Here is a 23,871-nt window from a genome sequence, read left to right as displayed (position 1 = left end):
ATTGAGACAGGGTCTTTTCTCTCACCCAGGCCAGAGTACAGTGGTACAATCATGGCTCACTGTAGCCTTGACTACCTGAGTTCAAGCAATCCTCCTGCTTCAGCCTCCCGAGTAGCTGCAACTACAGGACTGTGCCACCATACCCAGCTAATTTTTAAAATATATTTGTAGAGACAGGGTCTCTCTTTGTTGCATAGGCTGGTCCCAAACTCTTGGGATTTGATTCTTCCGCCTCAGCCTCCCAAAGTACTGGGATTCTCTGTGTTGCTCAGGCTGGTCCCAAACTCTTCGGATTCGATTTTCCCATTTCGACCTTCCAAAGTATTGGGATTACAGGCATGAGTCACCCCTTCTGGCCAGAAAATGGTACTTTCAAGAAGCTGACATTGCCCACCCTGGCACAGTTCTAGGGAAGGATGGGTGGGGTCTGTGGTTTTATCAGAAAGAAGAATTTAGTTTAGCATTGTCAAGTCTGGCCCTGGAACTTAGGGTAGAAACTGCTGAATTATTTAGAACAACTGACATCTTTATTGCTCTTTTTCCAAGTTGTCAGTTTTGCAGTCCTATCCAAGCTCAAAGTGCTTGTAAGCCTGAGACAAAGTGATTTTGTTGGTAAATATTTGTGGGAAACTGCAATGAAAGGGTGAAGACGCAGGCTTTGGGACCTCAAGATGACACTGCTGTCCTGTGAGAACCAGTTTGGAAACTGGAGCCACAGGGCAAGGACTAAAGTCTCTGGTTTCCTGGACTCAACCAAGACATATTCACACTTTCCTCCATAAGAATCTCTCTCTGTACTCCTGCCCACGTCTAGAAGTGGTCCGAGATATGCTGTCAGTTGTCCTGCTCCAGGGGAGTGATATACCAGGGCTAATTTGGACCACCTTTCCCTGCTCCCCCAGAGGGCATCAGAGATCTCCCCAGGGCCCAGCAAAGAGGAGATGGGGTGTCTGGAAGAAAAGCAATGTTTCCAGGGAACTGCATTGACTGAACTTACACTCTTGCTAAATGTTTTACGGCACGTGTTGCACTGAGTAAATTGAAATTGGGCAGGAAGGTTTTTAACCAATTCGTCAGTCCAAGTAAATCCCTGTTAAGAGGTAGAAATGAGCTCTTATGGGAATAATAGCCATAAGAAAACAAACTACAATAATATTCTTCTTTTTCTAAATTGTATATAAAATCCATTGCTGGTTCCCTGCTAAAGAGCCTAATGCCTTGCACGGTAATTTATTCTGGGAGATCAGGCCTGAGGGATATTGGCAGACTGGCCACCCCCTGGCCCTGTGCAGAGGTCTAGGATATTCATCTTAGAAAGGAGAGCAGAGGAGGAGAGTCAAGTGGGCTGGTAGTGGTGTGGCCAACATTGCAGGGCTCTAAGGGGCAGGTGGGGTGAAGGTGCTATCTCATTCTGAGTGCTTCACTCTCATGCTTTAGCTCACGTAGTCCCAGGATATCTCTCTGGAGGAGGAGCTGTGTGTGCAGGCAGGAGGCTGAGAGTCTGACTGAGAAAGTGCATTCTAAAATGCCTCCTGGCGGTTGGGCATGGTGGCTCAAGCCTGTAATCCTAGCACTTTGGGAGGCGGAGACGGGCGGATCACGAGGTCAGGAGATCGAGACCATCCTGGCTAACATGGTGAAACCCCGTCTCTACTAAAAAATACAAAAAAACTAGCCGGGCGAGGTGGCGGGCGCCTGTAGTCCCAGCTACTCGGGAGGCTGAGGCAGGAGAATGGCGTAAACCTGGGAGGCGGAGCTTGCAGTGAGCTGAGATCCGGCCACTGCACTCCAGCCTGGGCGACATAGCGAGACTCCATCTCAAAAAAAAAATAAAAAAATAAATAATAAATAAAATGCCTCCTGGCTAGTTAGAGACAAAGCTGGGAGTGGTAACCTCCACCCTGGGCCTTGTATAAGAGCTGTAGCTTCCCAGAGCCCCAAGGAGGGGGAGTAGCAGGCACAGCCTCAAGAACTGAGGTGGGAGATGGGACTGAGGAAGTCTGCCAAGATAGCACCTTGGGCAAAGTGAGGGGCACTAGGAAGAACTGAGTGAGTTCTTTAGGCCCTGGCATGGGAAGGGGAGGCTGCAGGACCTGGGCTTGATTGTGTTCTCCTTCCAGTCAGAGGCCACACTTCTCACAGACCCACTGTCTCCCTAGTGCCTGGCATGGAGTAAGTGCTTGTTGAGTATGAATGAATGAATACCATTATGTCTGATGTTAATTGCAAATGTGACATAGGATTATGAGAAGTCATTCAACTTGATTAGGACTGAGAGACTGATGGAGGCATTACAAAATAGCATTCAGGAGCTCTTGGTTGTAAGAAAGGAGCTGCGATGTCTGGCCCTTAGACACATGTGAAGATCGGAATGAAACAACTTGGGCTTCTTGAAACACAACTTCATGAAAACAGGGACTGTGTTCTGGTCCTATGTATGTCCCAGCTTCCAGGCCAGGCTGACACATAGTGGGACACAGCGGGTGCTTGTCCAGTGAATGAGTGAATGGACAATTTCGCCATCACCTTTCTGCAGTGAATGCATGCTCTCTGTCATGCCACAGCCATGGCAACAGCTGCCACAACACAGGAGCTGCCACAACAACAGCCTGCATTGAGTTCTTGCAGCCTGTCAGGCAGTGTGCTGAGGGCTTTTGACACCGTACTTCACATAGTTCTCATGACAGTTATGAGGCAGGTACTAGTACAGAGAGACTGAGGTTTGTGGGTAGCATTAAGTTGACTTTTCCATGAAGTGATTTCAAATAAAAGGCTGAAAACTACAACTAATCAAGCTACCATAACCCCCATGGGCAGATGGTGGTTGTATGCAGATCATTGACATTTCAGAATCTGTCCAACACTCTGTCACCAAATGTTTCTGCAGAGAAGTCATAGCTGGCAGACTAGCCTGGAGATTATAGGAAGCGCCTGCTCTACTACCCTGAGGATTGGGAGTCTCCTCATGTGACAGTGCCCTTATCTCCTTCGCTGATGCACCTTGATCCCTTTCTCTGGGCCCACCCAGGAATTAAAGCCCTTCCAGGATGGGCAGAGCCATCTAAATTTGCTACAAATCTGAATATGAAGAAGAGAATTACTAACATCTGCCACTTAAGGAAGCAGCATCTGTGTGCAAGGCAGTGAGCCAGGTGCTCTGCATATGGGATTTCAGAGAATTCATCAAACAAAGTAGGAAGTAGGTACTGTTCTCCTCAGTGCACAGATGAGGGAAACTGAGGCTCAGCGACTTTAAACAACTTGCCCCAAGCCACTCAGCTAGTAAGTGGTAAAGCCAGGATCCAAATGGAATCTTCCTGAGGTCAAAGTCCCTCCCTTTCCCACTGTGCCCAGAGTGCCAAGTCCTGGGATGAATTCACCCAGCAGGGATGGCTGGGTCAGAGGAAAGAATAGTGCCCACTGTCCTGGCTCAGCATGTAGTTGGTACTGTGGCCTCAGAATGGTCATCTCACCTCTCCAAGCCTCCTCTCCCACACCTGTAATATGAGGGTGTGAAACACACTAAGGGGTTGAGTCCCTGGGGGTGTTTGTGCACTCCTGTGTGTGTGTGCATGCCTATGCACACATGTGTGTTGGCAGGTGAGAGGCCTACAACCGTCCCAAGCAGTTATACTTCCTAGAAGGCAAATATTCAGTTTACTCCTTTAGAGCCCTCCAATAATGAAGCACCCGCCCGCTCCATCTGCCTCCTCTTCCTGCTCCAGCCAGTTGCCACCTGGACCTGGGGCCTGGGGAGGACCAGCAGACACTCCATTTGCAAATAGGAATCAGTGGGGGAGAAAAGACAAAACCTCAAACTCTCCATCCTGCCTGCCAGTGCTAGCATTTCGTTTGCAGGTGAGAATATGAGTCAGTGTTATTCCCGCTGTTTCCTCAAGTGTTCCTGGGTCCTTAGATGATCCCTCATCCCCATCACATCTCTTCTACCAAGGAGCTGGCTGGGAAATGCTTTGGAGACACAGGCAAGCAGGCTGCAGGTTCATACAGGGATGGAACAAGGGATAAAGGAAGAATGGACAGGAGGAGGGAAGGAGAGGCCCCAGAGAAAAGCACCTCATGGTGGGAGAACACCATGAGCAGGAACCCTCTTTGGCTGGCACCCCTGGACCCAGGCCTCCATGGCCTCCTGCGTCTCACCACACTGACCTCTGTTCTTCTCTTGTTCTTCCAGAAACCCAGATTGGTCTTGAGTAAAATGAGGGCATTAGCCATAAACAGTACCAACTAGTATACCTGTGCTCCTTTTACCCCCTTACTCACGAATCTCTCAGGAACCTGCTAGATTAAGTATTTTGGCATCAGGGTGGCTGAGTGTGTGCCAGCACCGTTCCAAGTCACATGCTTTGCAGCATTTCTGGGATGCTCCTTGGTTTGTACTGACTTTTTTTTTTTTTTTTTTAAACCAAGTCTGTGTGACCTGGAGGCTGGTGGGTCTGGGGAGGGGTTGGGGGGCAGTGGGCAGTGCCCTGACCAGGCAGCCTGAGCATTGCAGAAAAGCCACTGCTTAGCATAGAACAGACCTGCAGGTGCTTCTGTATACTGGCCAGGGCAAAGGTCAAACACATTGCTTTTTATTCTTCACCTGCTGAGAAAAATATAGCTTTGGAATTGAGATTATTTTTCCATGCTCTGCTCAGCGTGTTCCTAATGCTTCCCTTGCTGGCCTGTTTCTGTGATGCACGATGACATGAGAGAGAACTGACATTTCCCACTCTGACACTGGGAGGGGCTGGCTCTGAGGAAGTCCCCCAAACAGGAACATTCACATCTGGGGAATGCTGTGCCAAACAAAAGCACCAGAGAAAGGGCTTGTGCAGAGTCGAGAGAGGAGCAAAAGGCGCATTTTGCCTTAATGGAGCCAGGATCAGAAAAAAAGCAAGGGATCCTGAGCTCCTCTCTGCAATATTTCAAAAAAATCGAGTCTAACAAAACCAAGTATCTGTTATTGCCAGGCACCCTGTTAGGCCTTTCTCAACCCTGCTGGTGATAAAACGCTTTTCTCATGGGATACCTATACAGTTGTTTTTGAACTGTTGCTCTGGGGATAATATCCTCGTCCTCATTAAAAACTCTCTGATATGTGAGAGCGTGGGGCAGAGACTGCCAGAGAGAATGAGTGTTTGAAGGATTAGGTTTTGCTTAGTTATATTATTGTTGCATGGAAAGTACCCAGAAAAGAAGAATGATAGAATCAAGATGGTTATTAAGTTTGGAAAACACAAAATCTTGTGCGAAAAAAGGAAAAGTAACTATGGCATTTCTGTAACTTAGCTGGGAAGAGCATCTACCGTCGTCATTGTATAAACACTGAATATTGAGCTCACCAAAGTACAATATAACTAACTCTACTGGGAGGATGGGGGATAGTGTGTGTGTGTGTGTGTGTGTGTGTGTGTGTGTGTGTGCGCGCGCGCGCGCGCACGCACCCGCACGCGCGTATATGTTGTGTGGAAGGGGGAGGGAACCAGAACTAAATCCTCATCTTCCAAAGCAGAAAGTCAATAGCTAATGCCAAGAGGTGAAAAATTAGGTAGCAATATAAGCATGTTGTTTAGTGATGTGGAGGCAAATAATGAAAGAGTCGGCTAAAATAGTTCAAAGCAGTTGCCTCAGACAAGTGGGACATGGGGCAGAGGGAAGATGCAGGGTAAATGCTGTATTTTGGCAACAAGTCCTGTAGCATGATTTGACTCTTTTAAAACTATGTGCCTGTAGAACTTTGATGAAAAGTAATTATACATTTTTTAAGTAAAATATTCAAAAATAGTTCTGTAATACCCAGGGGATCCCCTTGTACATACCCCAGAATGTGTGCCCCACTTTGGAGGTGGAAGGCCTAGAGAATTACAAGAGCTTGACCCTGGTTTCTGAGACCTACACACTGGTGCCTCTGATCTGCAATAAATGACCAGGGTTCCAGGCGTCTTGGTGACCGCAGGCCTCCATGCCTTTCCACACTGGTAACCCTGCATCTTTTGTGAGGGCTTCATTAGCAATGACCATTGCCCCAAATAGCAGAGCCCTTAAGGTTTTTCACCTGTTCACAGAGGGAATCCAGGGTGAATGTGAGGCAGTTCTGTGGTCATTCATTATTTATATTTCCTTGCTCATGGAGCTCAAAATAACTTTGGTCCATTTCTCACCCGGCAAGTAGCTAAAGCCCAGATTCTGGGGACATGCCTGGATCTGTGGAAGTTAGGGCTGTCACATACCAGCACCCTGCGAGATTGCTCGCCTACCTGTCTCAGGCACAGAGGCACATTTCTAAAAAAATAATTTAAAAAATTAAGTCCAGATTCCTATAGAGAGCTGCAGAGGGGAGCTTCTTGACTGGTTCCCTGAGGAATACTATTTAATTTTTGAAAATCAAGATGAGCTCTTTACTCCGCTTTGTGCTGTATCACCATTGTTGTCATTATCATCATCATCAGTCAGTATTTATGTGCCAAAACTGAACTCTTGGCTCCTCCCTCTCAAACCCATGACTCTTCTTCCCCCTCCCCTGGTGTTCCCTATCTCAGCAAATGGCATTTCCATTCATCTGCTTGTTCAGGTCATCTTGCAGTCACCTTTGACTCTTGTCTGTTGCTCTCACTTCACAACGCATCCACTAGGAAATCCTGTGAATTCAACTTTCAAAATGCATTTATAATCTATTAACTTCTACACCTGTTTAGTGACCACACCAGAGACCTGGTTGGTCCAGGCCACCATCGTCTCTCACCTGAATGACTGCAGTAGTCTCCTGATAGTCTTCTTGTCCCCGCCCTAGGTCCCTAGTCTGAAAATGCAAACCTTAAAACTCTATTGCCTTCCCAGGTATGTATGTTCTACATGAACTGGCCACCTCCCCAGCTTCATTTCCTATCATTCTGTCCCCACCTTTCTCTGCTTCATCCACGCTATTCTTCTTGTACTTTCTTCACCACTTCAAGCTTACTCCAGCCTCAGGGCCTTTGCACTTGTCATTCCCAGATGGACTTTTACTCCAGATGTCCGTATCCCTTGCTCTTTCACTTCATTTAAGTCTAGGCTGAAATGCAGGCTCATCAGAAAGTCCATGTATGACCATATTATGGAAAATGGTACCCTCTTTCTTGCTCATCACTGTCTCTTTTCTTTTCCTGCTTTACATTTCTTCATAGTACTTACCAATTCTACACTGTCTTATCTGTTAGTTTGTTTATCTTCTCCTCCAGACCATAATCTGTGTGAGAATATCTCACATGTTGGTCCCCTGATTTATCCACAGCCCCAGAACCGTGCCACCACAAGTAGGCACTTGGTAGATATGTGTTGAAGGTCTCAGTGAAAGGACTGTGCACCCACTGTGGGCAGAGTACTTCCAAGTACTACAGGATATAAGAGACTTCAGACCTATGCCTACACCAGGTTTGTCATATATATGGAGAGCTATGTGACCACAAAAGTGGTCCACACTGACTTCCAGCAGCCCTTGGGGAGGTCATTTACTGCGTTCTTCGTTCTTTCTTGTAACTCGTGCCTAGATATCTGAAATTAATGGTGTGTGCTATGATGTGGGGAGGGGCGGAGAATTCCCTGCAGTTGGAATTTTATGTGTGGGTTTGATTGGGCAATCAAAGCTATCCTGCCTGTGGGTCATCTGCACATATTTGGGTTTTACTGTTATGTCTCAGTGGCCTCATCTCTTTTCTCTCACCTTTTTGGAAAATGTCATTCTCTCAACTGACTTTTTGAGAAGATATAGCTGTGTGCTTAGGGAATAATGCAGCCCCTCACCCCTGAATTCCCCTCTTTGTGAAAATGCAGTGATATTTTAAAATGCTTTTGAGCATCTGCTTTATTCTTAGCTCTGTTCTAGGCAATAGGGACACAGGTAGAACATCAACCCTAAAGTTTAAGTTTCTTCACGGGGACAAGAATGAACCACATAAAATAGTATGAGTATTCTTGTGGTATTAATGACCTTTGAAAGCACCGGCCTCGTGTAAGTTTTATCATTGCCTATTCTTCCAGATGGCTATGCCAAGTTTCCATTACTTCAACTTTCTTCTTCAACAAATGGAATGCCAGACATTAATTAAATGTCAATGACTATTCCTGCCAATTCAATTTTCTGGCTCTATCTAATTAGAATTAAATGGTGAGAGAGGTTAGGCAGACTAAATCAAAGGAACAAAAAGAGTTCAGGCATCCAAACTGTGTCCCTGAATTTGCTAAATCAATTTCAATTAGCTGCCTAAAGCTATGTGGCTGCTTTGTGAAGCAAGGTGGTTGCCTTTTTGGAGAGAATCTTTGCTCTTCCCAGTTATCCACTTTGACTTTGGGCCACCCCATGGCCCTGAGAGCCTCTGTCTCCTTTGGGCTCATGCTACAAGGTAAGCAAGTAAAAAGGTGGATTTCCATGCTGGGAATCACAGCTGGAGAAGGAAATTCTGTCTGTTTCCAAGGCTGCCCCACCCTGACCCCTCCCTCTCTTGCTGATCAATATCTGTCTTCAGTATTCCAATGCAGCTGGGTTGGAGAGTTGCCATGATTTGTGTATTCCCTTCCCTCTATTGGCAGGCAAGGAAGAATAGACGTGAGACATGAGGAGCTTGCTAATTTAGCCAATAATAATTCATTTGCTACTCAGGAGAAGCCAAATTTACTGTGGGCAGGTTTTCCTAACTGAATTAAGTGTTCATCAGCAAATTAAAATATACAACTAATTTCTTGTCTCTTTGTGTGTTTGTTTTGGTTGAATTTTATATTTTCAGGTACTATTATTAATATAATTTTAGGTTACAGTTGGCCAAATGAACTTACCATCTGCTCCAATTATACTTTAGAGGGGCTTTTTGGTATGAGTTTTAAATCTATTTATACTTGTGAATGATAGTATATTATATTAATGTTAAAACATCTTAATTTTTTTTTAGTTACAAAATGCTCGCAGGTTTCCTAGTGGATATAATACCCTTGGTATTCAGATGCTTCTGTGGGGGCTTAATTTCTGCTGTATGAGAATTTTTTATAGCTGCAAATGCTAGAAAGTTTTTAAACAATGCTCAGAGAGCCTTCTTTATGTGGCATCTACAACTTGTAAACTTTCATAGATCTGAGAAAGCCATGTATGGCAACTCTGATCCACCACTGGGTGGTAGTGTTCAGAACTGCAATCTGTTTGTGAGTAAAGGTTCGTCTGTAGTTTCACTGCATTGCTGCCAAAAATCCTCCTGTGGAGTAATAGCTAAAGTCTCAAATCAGGCTTTATTGCAGCCTATGAAGAAGAAATGTGCATGTAACCTGAATAGAATAGAGAAAAATCATTATGGATGCAATAAAACTAGACATGACTAGATGATATTGAGATAAGTTGGAAATGTTGATAGTGGACCAGTTCTAGACATTAGTTCACACTATATATATATATATGCATATATATGTATACATATATGTGTATATAGAGAGACTGTATATGTATTATAGACTACAAAGGGCATTATATAGACTGTATACATATTACATATTAACTATATTATATATACACTATATATAACATATATAATATATATTCCTATATATTATATATAGTGTATATCTAAAATATACAATATATAATCCTATATATATTATATATATAATGTATATATATAAAATCTGGCTGTGCATTAGGGTTTCATAATGATCAGTACTTCAAAGCAGTCACTGATATTTTAGGAACAAAAGCAACAAATAAAAACGTCAGAGATCAGCTTTCCTATGCAAGTTCTGCCTTTAATCTGGTATTTTTTGTCTACTGTTACTGGAAGGATTTGGGGCTAGTTTTGGCATGTTATATTCACATATTTTGATTGGTGAAATTTGATTTCACATGTATTGCTCACCTGTAACAAGTAGCCACTCTTGTGGAAATCTGTTTATAGAAAGAGTGAACTGAAAGAAAAAAAGATGGGAAGGATGGTTTTCAATTGATTTAACATAATCTAACTACATTAAAATCTTAATCAGAAAAGAAATTTGAAGCTGTCGGTCTCATCTGGAGAAATACGCCTGAAAGCACTCCTAAGAGACAAAAGAGCTTTTTCCTTAATTCACTATCATAAGGTTTACATATTCACTCCATGGCCTTGAAATCATCTTCTGTTTTAACCTTAAAGCCATGAGAATCCAAATGCTATTATGTTATGAACTTTGGAGAGAGAAGGGATTGTTTCATATTAATAATACTGCTGTCTACTAGATTTCTAAAAGTATAAAATTATATGTAAATTCCATTTTAATTAAATATTTAAATACCATTTGATTTAAATTTCTTGGGGAATCAAAACGCCTCTTTCAATATCATAGTTAATTAAACTATGTAATAATTTACTATGTAATGTTAACATTTAAAAAAAATCAACCTCCAAATTATTTAGGAGATACTGTATATCTTATTTTGTTTTATATAAAGTGCTATACATGTTAAATGAAGCTTACCTAATCAATAGTATATTATTAACTTTGCATATTTGTAATAATATGAAATTAAAACCCAGTAGTCTAATGCTTCTGAAAATAAATATATAAAGGTATATTATTTTTTAATCATTTGTAATTTGATTCAACCTCCCCAAATGTTCTTCATTCCTTACATTTCTTTCTTTCATTCTTTGTTCTCTCTTGGAACTGAAGATAAAACTTATTGACATCAGTCCACAAATTGATCTGCCTCTTTAATCAGCTAAGCAATGGGTTATTTGCAATAATGGCATGTTCGAAAATACTCATCATGAGACTCGAGAAGGAGAGTAAGAGAGAGCTTGTGTTTGAGACAGCAGTGGAGACACCCACTGCGTGGTAGCTGAGGGAATAGGTACATTCTAATTTTAGCCAAAAGCCTGGGTTGTTACTCTAGAAACTATTCTCCAGGATGATCCATAGTAATGGAGGCTGCAGGTGGTCTGTGTCCCTCATAAACAAGGAATGTTATTAAAGATGTTGCTTCAGGAGATGAAAGCACTACCAGAAATAAGTACATTTAGTCACTCTGTCTGCTCTTATTCTCCCTTCACCCTGTTCCTATTTGGTTTTGGTAGCCATGAGGCATTGACAGGGTCCTGTACTCACTACCTGCTCCAAGGGTTCTTCTTCATTCTTATATGACTGGATCTCTCAGCAGCCTTTAACATTGGTGACTACCTCTTCTCCCAAAACCACTGCCTTCTCTTAAATGCTGTGATAAAAGCTGTGTTCCTCATACCTCGCACACCGCTGTGTCCTGATTGCCTATCTTCTTTCCAACTCCTCTGACCCTTGTGTTGGCCTTTTCTTGGGCTATCTCCAAGGTGCTCTTCTAAGCTCTGCTTACACGACTCCATAGGTAATCCTATCCAGTGCTGTGATGAGATGTTTTAAATATCATCTATAAGATGAAAGTTATACCTCTAACTCCAGCCTTGTATCTCAAATTCCTTGCTTGATATTTCCACTTGGATCCCATTGACTATCTCAAAGGTCAAAACAGAATGCTTGTTCCCCTACTCCCCGTTGCCAATCCTCAGCAAATCTGTTCTTTTTTGTATCTATACCACAGCTGCTCCAGCCAAAAAACTTTTCTTTACCTATTACTTGCAATCCAGTAACAATGCCATCAGCTTCATCTCCAAAATGTGCTTCAGATCTGCCCAGTTCTCTCCATCTCCACTGTCACAAGCAAACGCATGCCACTGCTGCCTGTCAGGATCCCCTGTCACCTGTTATGTGGTCTCCTGCTCTGATCTCCACAATTCACTCTCCATAGGCAATTCTCCACTCAACAGATTTTTTAAGGCAAATAAGATTAGCTCACATTCCTGCTTAAAATGTTCCAATGGCTGCCCATTGTCCTCTATCTAAAATCTAAACTCAGCCATGACGTGCAAGTCTCAGAGTGGGGGTGGACCAAGTCTAGTACGAAGTAAAAAACTGGAGAGTTGGCCATTTCTGTATAAGTAAGGAAAGACAACCCAAATAAAGTGGTGTGAAACAGAAATTGGAGAGCTTTTTGAGCTTTGTTCCCTCGCAAAACCTCTTAGGTGATCCTCTCAGCTTGATATAAGTCAACTGTTTCATAAATGGTCCTTTGGGTTCTCTAGATTGTGTTTCCTAGCTAGGGGTTCTATGAGTGTGCATGTCCTGAAACTCTGACATTGTTTGCAGAATTCTTTGTGTGTGTGTGTGTGTGTGTGATTGTGTGTTTATGTTCCCATGTGCATTGTTTTTCCTAAAGATAGAATCCATTGCTTTCATCAGTTCTCAAAGAGGTCTGTAGCTGTCACTAAAAATGGCTTATTTGAATACAGAGACTTAGGCACAAAGCTGGGGAAAAGAAAGCAATTGAATCTTGGTTGCTCTGCCATGCCTTTGGAGTGTGTATTCAGAGTCTGGTTGCCAGGAGGTTCAGTTTGTGTTATCCAGACTGAACTGTAGGGCTTCCTAGGATTTTGGGAATGTTCTGTATCTGTGCCATTTGATATGGTAGTTACTAGCAATATGTGCATTGGAAATGTAGCCCGTGCGACTAAGAAACAGAAGTTTTAAACTTCATTTAATTTTGATGAATTTAAATTGAAATAGTCACACTTGGCTCCCACACTCGACATGGCAGACTCAAGCCTTGTTGTCCAAGTGTATGTATAGCTGAATATCAATTATCTATTCATGATTATCTAGCATTTCAGTTCTTTACAAGCTCTTTAGCATCTCTTTCTCAAGTCATGCTAACCTTGGGAGGCAGACTGGGCATATTTTCTTCTATGACATTATCGAGGAAACAGTCATATCTGCATGATTGGTCTGGGTTTTTGAGAGTACAACTGAATTTTTATAAAGCAAGTTTCGGAGTGTACTGGAAATTTTAAAGTAAATTATTACCTGCACGTAAAGACTTTTGCTGTGATTCATTACCGTAATTATTAATAATAACAGCTACCCTTTATGCCATGGCTTCTGAGGCATGGAATAATATTAGATATTAGGCTTTAGGATTTAGCCTAATAGATATTAGGTTTTGTTTTCTTGTCAATCTTCACCCCAGCCCTTTGAGGGAATATGGTCTCTGACCCAGGGAGGCTCAGTATCTTGCCCAATGTAAGTGGCAGGGCTAGGTTCTAACATTTGGGTGTCTGTGCTCCTGCAGGGCCTGGAATATTATGGGGAGGGTGTTTGTTTAGTGCAACACTGCTGCCCTCTTCTTGTGGAGAACATTAAACTTTCTATCATGTCTAGTAGTAGGGTCTCTGGTTTCCCGTCTCCTTCCGCCCAGATTATTCAGTGCCTAGATTAAATTTCTCTGTTGCTTTTGGTGAGGTCTCCTCTAGCCGTTTATGGACTTTTCTTTGTGGAATTGCACATTCCTATATTGTTTGATCATGCTCAGCAATGCTGTTAGCTGGCAGTACAATGTACACTCTTCCCTCCCTGTAAGGACAGGGATGTCTCTCATGGACTAACTCTATGGTACCAGCACACAAAGTACCAGACAGCTGGATTTGTCATCGCCATCCATTGTACACTTGGGGGTTGGCTATGGGCTATATTTGAAAGGTGGTGGAGATGCCTGAGAAACAGAGTTGGTATGAAGGCTGGGTTTCTATATGGAAAGATACTTTTTAATCATCCTCAGTTACTGTTCTTATGCACTCTCCTTGAGCTAAAATTATATCATACATCCTTATTATGTAGCTTGATGCTGTTAAAAAAATTCCCCTGGGCCTATCAATTCTAAGAATACAAGTCACCCACAATGATTTAGTTCCTCTGTCTTTTGGAGAGTCAAGGTTTTTTTGTTTGTTTGTTTGTTTGTTTCTTTTTTTGTTTTCTTTGAGATGGAGTCTTGCTTTGTCACCCAGGCTGGAGTACAGTTGCGCAATCTCAGCTTACTGCAAGCTCCGCCTCCCGGGTTCACACCATTCTCCTGCCTGAGCCTCCTGAGTAGCTGGGACTACAGGCATCCGCCACCATGCCTGGCTAATTTTGTATTTTAGTAGAGACAGGGTTTCACTGTGTTAGCCAGGATGGTCTCGATCTCCTGACCTCATGATCCGCCCACCTCGTCCTCCCAAAGTGCTGTGATTACAGGTGTGAGTCACCGTGCCCGGCAGAGTCAAGTATTTTTAAAAAAATAATCCAATTAATGCAAACGAAGTATAGCTGCTTTTTCCTTTCTGCTCATATAATTTAAAAAGATAGTAAGTAATGGCCATGTCCAATGCCAGGCCCTTACAAACTTCTGGTTGTGTGGTGCTTTTGCAGTATGTGTCAAATGGTCTTAAAATGTTTATACCCCTGTATTCAGTAATTAAAGTCATAGAAAGTTCCCTAAGGAAGGAATATTAGAAATGGACAAGAGCTTATGTATTTAAAAATGTTAATTGCAGCATTGTCTATGGCAGGAAAAACTAGATGGCCAACAGAGCCACTGAAAATAGACAACAAAGTAACTGGCTGAGCTCGTTAGTCCCCCATCTTTCAGCCTGACTCTCAAGTAGTCCCACCTTTCTCACTAACAGGGTCTCTTTCCAAAAACTGCCTGCCATTATGCCATCGGCTTGGAGCTTATATTGCATAGGTAAGAGACATATTAAGTAAAAAAGTAAGAGCGCTTCCTAAAAACTGTTTTTCTGCCAGTCAACAAACAGTACAGGGACATCATTGTTGTCAGTGGAATTTAATCACCTCAGGTAGTAGGAGGTTGCCAGGTCTCCTGCCTCCATTGTCCTTGATCCTCCTAGAGATCTGCTGAGGTACCAGGCACACAACAAGTCAAACTGATCAAATTGTACACCTAGAGGGCGATAGATTAGTCGCTGAACCCCTGGGGAATTCAGTCTCTGAGATATAGGAACTGGAATGATTTTAATTTTCCAGAAGACCTGTACTTCTTGTATAACAGCTCCCATAGTTATGCCAAACCACAGTGACAAGAAAAGAAAAGAAAAGTGGTTCTCACAGGGAATAAGGAGAGTAAATGTGAATTCTCAGAAACAGAGAATGGGTCCTATCCTTTATTTAGTATTGGAAGACCAGCACTAGATATCTTCCAGCTTTTAGCATTGTAAAACCCACATGTTTCTAAAGGCATCTTAATGGGAATGCTGCTTTTGGGGCCTGGGGGCATTTGCTGGGTGCAGCTGGAGCTGGTGCAGCCCTTGTCCTTATAGCCTTGTGTTTCCCCTTTCAGGGAAGCTGTGACTCGGTGCTACCAGCCAGAGTTTCAAACATTTTTCTTTACTTCATTGGGCCCAATTAGACTTTCCCTTCAAATTTCATACATTAAAAACAAGAAACAAGGGGGAAAACAGGCGCATTTGGCTACATTCACAAGGATAGGCAAACTTCAGCCGGTTAAAATTTTGAAGTAGAGTGTTAACAGCACAACACCAACATAATGAAGAGAACTTCCACATACAGTGACCACTTGGTCCATATCCCATGGTGTTTGTGGCGCATCAGTCACAAAGTCAGTTTATTGAGTTGGGTTCAGTATGTATTGGCTGCTCTGCTAGGTAGTGACATATAAGGAGGAATAAGATGTAATCCTTGCCCCAGAAACTTTCTTGTGATGGAGAGAATAAGAAGTAAACAGACATCTGGAGAATATGGGTGCACTCAGGAGAAGCACTTGCTGTGGTCTGTGGGGTTTGGAAGGCTTTCTGGATAGGCAAGGTGGTACCGTGGTGGGGAGCAAGGGGTGGGAGGATGTCCAAGCAGAGAAAGTGGCAAGGATGCGCCGAGAGCTTGGTAGGGCTTGAGTATTGGGGAGGTAAGTATTGCCTCCATGCAAGTAAAAGTTCACTGCTGGCTGGTGGGGTCCTGCCTGGATTTAGAAATTTTTATTTGAACAATTACTATTAGGGGTTTGTGGCTTATAATGCAGATGGATTTGCATGATTACTTAGTCACTCCCAGTAAGCTCAAGGACAGAGTGTGATAGAAATGTGTCATCTCATGTGTGTAATATGAACAGGAGTTCAGCCATACTCCCTCCTCAGCAGGGGCAGGGAGAGCCCGCTAACCTGAGACAGCTCCTTTAATCTGTTTTACAATTTGGGGGAGCATTTGGACTTGTGTTATTCAGTCAGTCCTTACAGCAGTGATAGCCAGCCCAGGTCTCATGGGTAAAAAATGGTCAAGTTGGGTCCAGGATTCTGCTGGGGTTTCCCCTCTGATGTTGCAAACCCTATCAGAGCCTCTTTCTCTTCCCATTTAGCCTCAGGCCTGGTACAAAGCCTTGAGAACAGTTTGCAGCCACCTAGGACTCCACCATATTACTGCAGGGGCAGGGTACCCCTTTTCTGTAGCCATCACAGATCTATACTTCCTTTTCCACTCATCTTCCTCCCATGCTCTCCAGCTGTGGTTGTTTCCCTCCCCTGCATTTCTGAGGCCTTCCACTCCCTGCTGCATGTTATTTATCTTTTCTGTTGCAGAGAGTGCTGCCCTCCCCACGGCTTGTGCCCCTTACTTCCATGTGGCCTGTTACCAAGCTCCCCCACACTCTATCCCTCTGGGTATTGAAGGGCCCTTTGCTCTGTCTGCCCTCACTCCCCCTTCCCCAAAGTAAAGGCTGCCTTCTCCTGGGCCCTGCAGAGGTCAGAAAATCCTGGAACCTCCCTGTGTCTCTGGATTTCTGAGTTGTAAAGTAGGATGTAAGAATCAATTGAGATAATGTACTCAACAGTTCTGCACTGAGCCTTACTGTGTCTGTAGTGGTGTCAAATGGCAAGCACTTCTACTCCCCACCACCCTTGGCAAATTTCCCTACCTTTAAGTTCCACCAAGAGGCTTTTCCCACCACCCTGCCAGTCCGTGGTGCTTCCTAGTTCTTCCCTTCTGAAAGACTCTTCACAGCAACAATGCAATCTATGTGAAATTGAATTAGCAGATTTGAAAAGTATAATGTGAAAGTTTTAATTGTCACTTTATGCACAAATTCGGAAACAATTTGATCCTCCCATTATTTTTTTCTTAGAAATTACAAGATTTCAAAGCCAGATGGCTGAACTATAAACTCTGCTCACCCTTGAACTGGTAAACCGAAATAGCCCATCCTTTGTCCAAATCCTGTGAATCTTTTGTTGCTTGTAGGCATTGGAAGGCTGCGAGTCATTTTGGTAATCGTTGTGCTGTTATTTTAACATTCACTGTTATTATAATTAGAGATCCTTTTTTATACCCTATAACAATGTCATCCAAGTGTTCATTAAGGAACATTACTAGTCCTGAAAATTGTACCTGAATGTCAATAAGTTAGGTCCAGAAGGCAGAACTGCTAAAATACCATGAAGAAGGCCAGATGGCTGCCATGATATGCTGGATGGTGGTGTAGATGGGAGCACTCTGTGGAATATTAGGCCCAGTGTTGAGAAAATGAAAAGCAGCCTTAAAATCAAATATGCAAGAGTGTGTTTGCAGATTTACGTGTTTCTAGGACCCACCCCCCTTACTTCATATTTACTCTCAGGTTTTGAAATGTACTTATTTAAAATTGTCTTGACACCTTCAGAAATACATCCTTTGCTTAAAATGTAATCACCCTACCAGATCAAAAAGGTCATTCATTATGTAAAAGAAAATTTTAACTTTTTACTGACAGTCCCTAGTCTATCAAAAAATGAGTAAATGCTTAATAAAGAGAAGGCTCTCTACAGGGAGGTCCAAGGTAGAGACCCCACCTCGGGGGTGAGAGTGAACAGGTAGATGTCATGTGACACAGGTAGGCTCAGGAAGGTGCTAGACAAGATGCGCTTGGAGGTCTCACTGTAATGGTTTAATTCACATGTTTCCCCCAAATGTACCATAATACCATTGTTGGTATACAGAATGACTTCAGATTGGTGCAGAGATAAACCATTTTTATATTAATTATTATGTCTTCATTTTAATATTGTCTTAAAGAGTAGCTAGCATATCAAACTCATCATATAAAATTTTCTTTTAAAAATAAAATTATTTAAATGAACAAAATGAGTCTATTTAAAGAAATATTTAAAGTAAATAATAGTACAGGTGGCACATAGCTATAACAGAAGTCAGGAAAGTATCATGCAAATGATGATGGAATTATGGAAAATGTTGGTTTTATCTTATTTGGGTAAATACAGGCGCTGTGTTGATGGAATTCGTGGTGAGCACATATTGTTCTTTTGGGGCAATATATTACATACTTGAATGCAGTGCTATTTTATATGTGGCTAATTTCAGAAGCTAAAACAACCATATCTATTAAATGCTATTTTATTTGATTAATAAAAATGCTAGATTGTTTTAGGATTGAATAAATATAAAATGCTAATTGGATATAAAATGCTTATTTATGTGATCATGGGCATTGCCATAAAACTGTAAGACATTTATTACTGTTTAATATTGCTTTAATTAGAAGTGCTCTTCCAAAAGTTAAAAGACAATAAGCTTCTCCTCATAGCAGTTCCTGAGAAACCAAAGTGATGCTGCAATGAGATCAGCAGTCAAAATAGAACAGGAAGATTTTCTTTGTCCCAAGAAGCCATAGGGTGATGTTAAGTTGCACTTTTAAAGGCCAAGATTTCAATAGCCTGCTACCAAGTTGCTGAATTTAATTAAATATTTATTTAATGTGCAGTATGTACCATGCTCTGTTAGATCCCTGGGGCTATGGTGACATTTATATTAGCCAAGGTTGTTTCAGATGCAAGTGATGGAAAACTTGACTCAAACTGGCTCAAACACACAAACAAAGAAAGAATTTGTAGTTTTACACAATGAAAAGTCTAGGTGTGGACTTCTGGCAGGGCTGAATCCAGGTCCTCAGGCAGCATTGTTGGTATACAGCTGGTATCTCTCAGGTTTGCCTTCTTCTTTACCCTCCCATGTAGCCCCTGACAACTTGAGGTCATCCTATTGATTTGGGGTCTAATAAGGAGAGGGATTTACTCCACAGCAGCTTTGACATCAGTCTTATAATTGAGACCCATTGTCCAGGTCTGCTTGTTCTGTTACATGGAGTGGGGATGCAATCACTTGCATGGACTGAAGGTGGTTTCCAAAGAAAAATAGGGTACCTGCTACTAGATGAATGGAAATGGACAACAGGTGTTCTGTCTTCAAGGGGCTCACTAGCAACTGGGAAGAAGGTATCCCTGTACAAGACTTTTAACAAATGGATGAGTGTGGAGAGGGCAATTTATGAGGGTGTCAGAATGCACAAAGGCATGGAAGTATGAATGAGGATGGGGCATTTAGTAAACGAAAAATTGAGGATTGCTCATGCAATGACTCTTAAAGAGGGAGAAGAGTAAAATATAGTCATATCTCAATCTTCTCAGAATTGAAAGAATGCCTCCTTCTCTTTGACAACCCTCTACCCTACTCTTACCTCCTAAGACACGGTGGGAGTAGGGAGTGGTGGGCCAGGAAACATGACAGGAAGCTCAGAATCTGCCTGTGCAAAGCTCAGAAGAGAGGGCTTACCAGAGCCAAAGCTCTCCTGCAGCAGTGCCAGCCTTTAGTACTATTTTTCCTGTCGCCAAAACAGAGAGCCTCAGCCATTTGTTCAACAAATATGTACTGAGCACCTATAATGTGTCAGGCACTGTGCCAGACTCATTAATCAAATCAGAGCTTCTGTGCCCCATGTCTGCTGCAATACCATTTACAAAGTGCCTCCTGGTTACCAAGGATTCTAGGAGGAGCCATGGGAGAACCAACCAAGAGCAACATAATTTTCCCTCAAGGAGAAATAGAAGAATATGAAGCCAGGAGCTCTGGAGAGGGGTCTGGAAGGTACAGAAAATTGAGGAGTAGAAGTGCTAGGGAGTTGAAGGCTGCTTTGCTCTAAACCTCCTTATCTCCTGTTGATCCTTTCCTCTCTTCCTCCACTTCCCTGGAGGAGACTGGACTACACTTAAGAGTGTACTCATGCACACTTTGAGGTCCTCTCTTCTGCATCCTATTGGGACAAACAGGAAGCTAATTTCATTTGCCCTTTTTGCAGTTCTGTCTTTCTTCTAAAACCCATTTTCAATTCCCCTATGAGGAAAGAGGGCTGATTGGTCAATGCATGAGATCTTAATTGTGCCTCAATTTCTGTTGTGTATGTGTATGGGAAGGGGGGTCAGTCACTCTGGAATGCTGGACACAGGCCCTCTTTCTTCTCATGCTTTTATAGGGAGATCCAGCCTGGTCTTTCCTCCTTCCCTCCTATTCCAAGAGTACCTCTTGGTAGGTAATTTAGGCTAAACCCTTCTTTGGACTGATGGTCTCTCTCTTTCTCCTTCTACCTGCAGAGGTTCTAGCACTGGTTCCAAGATTTAGATTCATGTGGTTCCAGATCCATGTGGCCTGTACCTCATATCCTAACTCAGCTTGTGCCATAGACCCCTGTCCTGGGGACACTGGGTGGCCCTTTGTTTCCTAATACCTACTGCTTCCTCCCTGGAGCCTGTGAGGAAGAGGAGGGGTGAACAATGGCTAGTGTCCAGCTACTCTTGAGTCTGTGGCTAAAAGATGATCAAATGGACACATCAGAACCTCACCTTGATTCCCAGTGTGCACTCTCTTGAAGGGCCTTTGGCTCAAAGAGTATATCCCACCCCCTTCACTCTATTCCCCACCCAGCCAAAAAAGAAACTCACAAACTGTGCCTGTACTTTCTGGATGTTGTTCTGATGAATTTATTAATGCTGAGGTCCCAAACAGTGGCTTTGTGGCCAAGAATATATCAGTTTAAATCCTGACTTTGCCACAAACCACTTACATGACTTTGAGCCAGTTTGAGTCTCAGTTTCCTCATCTGACAAACGGTTATAAAAATACTGACAGATGTGATGGGACTGGGAGAACTTAAAGAAAGCATATGACAAGTGAATCACAAATGGCAGGAAACTGCACAAATGAGAGTTGTGACTGACACAATAAATCTGTGGAAGTAGGGCCAGTCCTTGAGAGCTATTTCCTGGGAGCTGCCTGGGGGTGGTTCCATGGCTTGCTGTTGCCCAGCCCCCAGGATGAGTGTGGTGGGATCTTCACAGAGACTCAGGGAAAGTCTCCCAGTGGAGCGCTGACTTAACCTCTCTCTCTTCCCAGGGATGATGGTTCTTCTGCTCTTCACATGCACCTGCCACAGCAGGGGGCGCTGAGCAAATCTTATTCACAGGGGTCTTCAGGCAGACCCAGTGCTTTTCTGCTATGCCTAAATGAGTTCAGGTCTTAGGTTTGGGCACCGTATCTTCCCGCACTTTCGTTTCCAAGAATTTGCAACTTGCATATACCTAGCCACATTTTTGAGTAGCACTTGTCAGTGACCTTTTCTTGTGTTTCTACAATGTTTCAAACTTTCTGTCATAATTCCACATCCACATCCATATCACTTAATCCTTACACAACCTTGGTAGTCATCATATCCACTTAACAGATGAGGAAACTGAGAAATGATGCCTTACTTTAGACTTCTGAATTTCTGGTTTTGTGCTAACTCCACTGTCCTGGGCCACCACATATTCTGTCTTTATTATTCTTACATGGAGACAATTTTCTGTGAGGTGTTAAGCCTCCTATTACTCTGCACTCACTGAGATCCTGGGCTGCAATCAAACCTTCCAGGATCCAAAGTTCCCTTGACGGGACTGCTCCCCTTTGTTTCTCCCTTGATACCCCTCCACTGCCAGCCTCTGATCCCGTTTAATGCTTGCATGACACATCCTTCCCCTAAATATTCCCTGTTGCTTAAATGAGCTTCATAGATTGGAGGAATTGAGTAAGAAATAGACAGCACTTATTGAGAATATAGTATGCCCCATATACTGCTAGGCAGTAAAGGTGCTGTAAAAAATTCACAGCTGTTTCCCTTGCCACTAAGGAGTTTACAGGAGAAAGATGGTCCCTTCCTTCTTAATTCTTTTCTTCCTTTCCTCTCTTAGATGTCCTTCCTAAATGACTCAAGTCTCAGGCCCAAAATACTTTGGCTTTAAACCAAAAGAAAGAACCATGCATCACGGGTGCCTCAGCCTTTATCTCTCTGACATTTGCTGGGGCACCTGTTCTGAGTTGTGGCTCTGGCTTGGAGTAGCTCAGGGGGCAATTGGAGCAAAGAGGCTGCTGATATCAGCCATGCCCGCGGGTCTTCTTTGGAATCATCTGTCTTGGCTAAGGTCCTGCTTGCTGTGAGCATCCAGGGAGGCATTGGAGGAATCACATTTCCTTCCTGAGCTCTCAATATCCAATCTTCCCTCAGGGACCCCAAATGACCCCATCACCCATGAACAGATATTTTTCTTCAGGAAATTGCTTTCTATTTCCAGCCTCCACACCTCACAGCATAGCATATTTTCCACATGTCAAGTTAAATATGCTATTGTCTATCCTGATTTTCTCTTTCTCTCTGGGACCAAGGCAGGAAGTAGCTTGAGCTTAGGACTTTGTCAAGCTGGGAACCACATGGCAGTCTCATGGACTTCTCATCCTTCTTCATTAGCAGACTTTTCTCCTCTCCCCTTGCCTTTGATCCCTTGAATTCTTCATCTCTGAATTGTCTGCAGTTCTGGACATCTTGATGTGGCTTCTGTGTACAGAACACACCCACTGTTCCATACGCTTTGTCCCAGGTGACTATGTAGAGAGCTTTGTGGAGAAGGAATTTGAAGTCTTGGCAGGTCCATTGTTGAGGTCTGCCACGCCCATGACAAGGAAAAGTGGTTGTAGGATTAAGGGGCCACAGATCTATCTGCCATCTGTGCTCAGGGGTAAAGGGGGAGTGCAGAGCCACATGGCCACAAGTCTCTAATCTGCAACTACATGGATGGCAGACAGGTACTTTAATAGTTGAAAGTTTTGCAAATTGCCAATATTCAATTGCATCTGTATCCTAGAATTTTAAAATTTGACTTCAGGTATATTGAATTGGGTTAATCATAATTCTTTTCATTATCTACTATTATGATTGGCTCTCTTTTATTTATTAAAAAATGTAATAAACACTTGTGAACCTACAGCTCAAACTAAGCATCACATGTTACCAATAACTTACATCTACCCATGTGTTCCTTCCACTGCCCATCTATCTTCCTCTTGTACACCACAGAGGTGATCATGTTTCTAAAGGCTGTGATTATACTATCTTGTTTATTTTTCAAAAGTTTTAATCATAGCTAATACTCAAAATTGTTTAGTTTTACTTGTATTGAACATAATGCAAACTGTCTTACTCGGTATTGTCTTCTGGGACTTTTTGTTCATGGTACGCTTTAATATGTTACTTTGTGTATCTGTATAATATTCCAGTGTGTGAAATATCCACATTTTACTGGTTCATTCTGCTGCTGGGTCTTTGGGTAGGTGGCTGTCCACATTTGCAAGATAATGCCAAATTATCTTTCAAAGCATTTGTATCATTTTATACTCCTCCTGGACATGTATAAAATATGTACATTAAACCATATTCTCTTGAACACTAAGTATTGTCAGACTTCTTATTTTTCCTACTGAATGAATTCTGTTGATCTTTATTTTTCATTCTTCTGTTTGCTACCAAGGCTTAGCATATCTTCATATGTTACTAGCTGTGAGTGTTTAATTATCTGTGAGAATACCTGATTGTGACTGGGTGCGGTGGCTCATGCCTGTAATCCCAGCTCTTTGAGAAGCTGAGGTGGGTGGATCACCTGAGGTCAGGAGTTCAAGACCAGCCTGACCAACATGGAGAAACCCTGTCTCTACTAAAAATACAAAATTAGCCGGGTATGGTGGTGGGCACCTGTAATCCCAGCTACTCAGGAGGCTGAGGCAGGAGAATCGCTTGAACCCAGGAGGCAGAAGTTGCGGTCAGCCAAGATCATGTCATTGCACTCCAGCCTGGGCAAGAAGAGCGAGACTCTGTCTCAAAAA

General features: G+C 42.9%; 1 protein-coding gene and 1 long non-coding RNA gene across 2 annotated transcripts in view; both read left to right on the top strand.

The window, feature by feature from the left end:
- CLSTN2 (calsyntenin 2) overlaps positions 1-23,871 on the top strand; it is a 634,893-nt gene that overhangs the window by 38,606 nt on the left and 572,416 nt on the right. The gene's annotated exons all lie outside the window — the stretch shown is intronic.
- The window catches only part of LOC108516286 (uncharacterized), a 58,465-nt gene that overhangs the window by 15,885 nt on the left and 18,709 nt on the right, over positions 1-23,871 (top strand). The gene's annotated exons all lie outside the window — the stretch shown is intronic.

This window comes from Rhinopithecus bieti, unplaced genomic scaffold (assembly GCF_001698545.2).
Source record: "Rhinopithecus bieti isolate Rb0 unplaced genomic scaffold, ASM169854v2 scaffold_35885, whole genome shotgun sequence".
NCBI classification, from domain to species: domain Eukaryota; kingdom Metazoa; phylum Chordata; class Mammalia; order Primates; family Cercopithecidae; genus Rhinopithecus; species Rhinopithecus bieti.
Note: the sequence above shows the minus strand (reverse complement) of the source record. Positions and strands in the feature narration are given on the sequence as shown.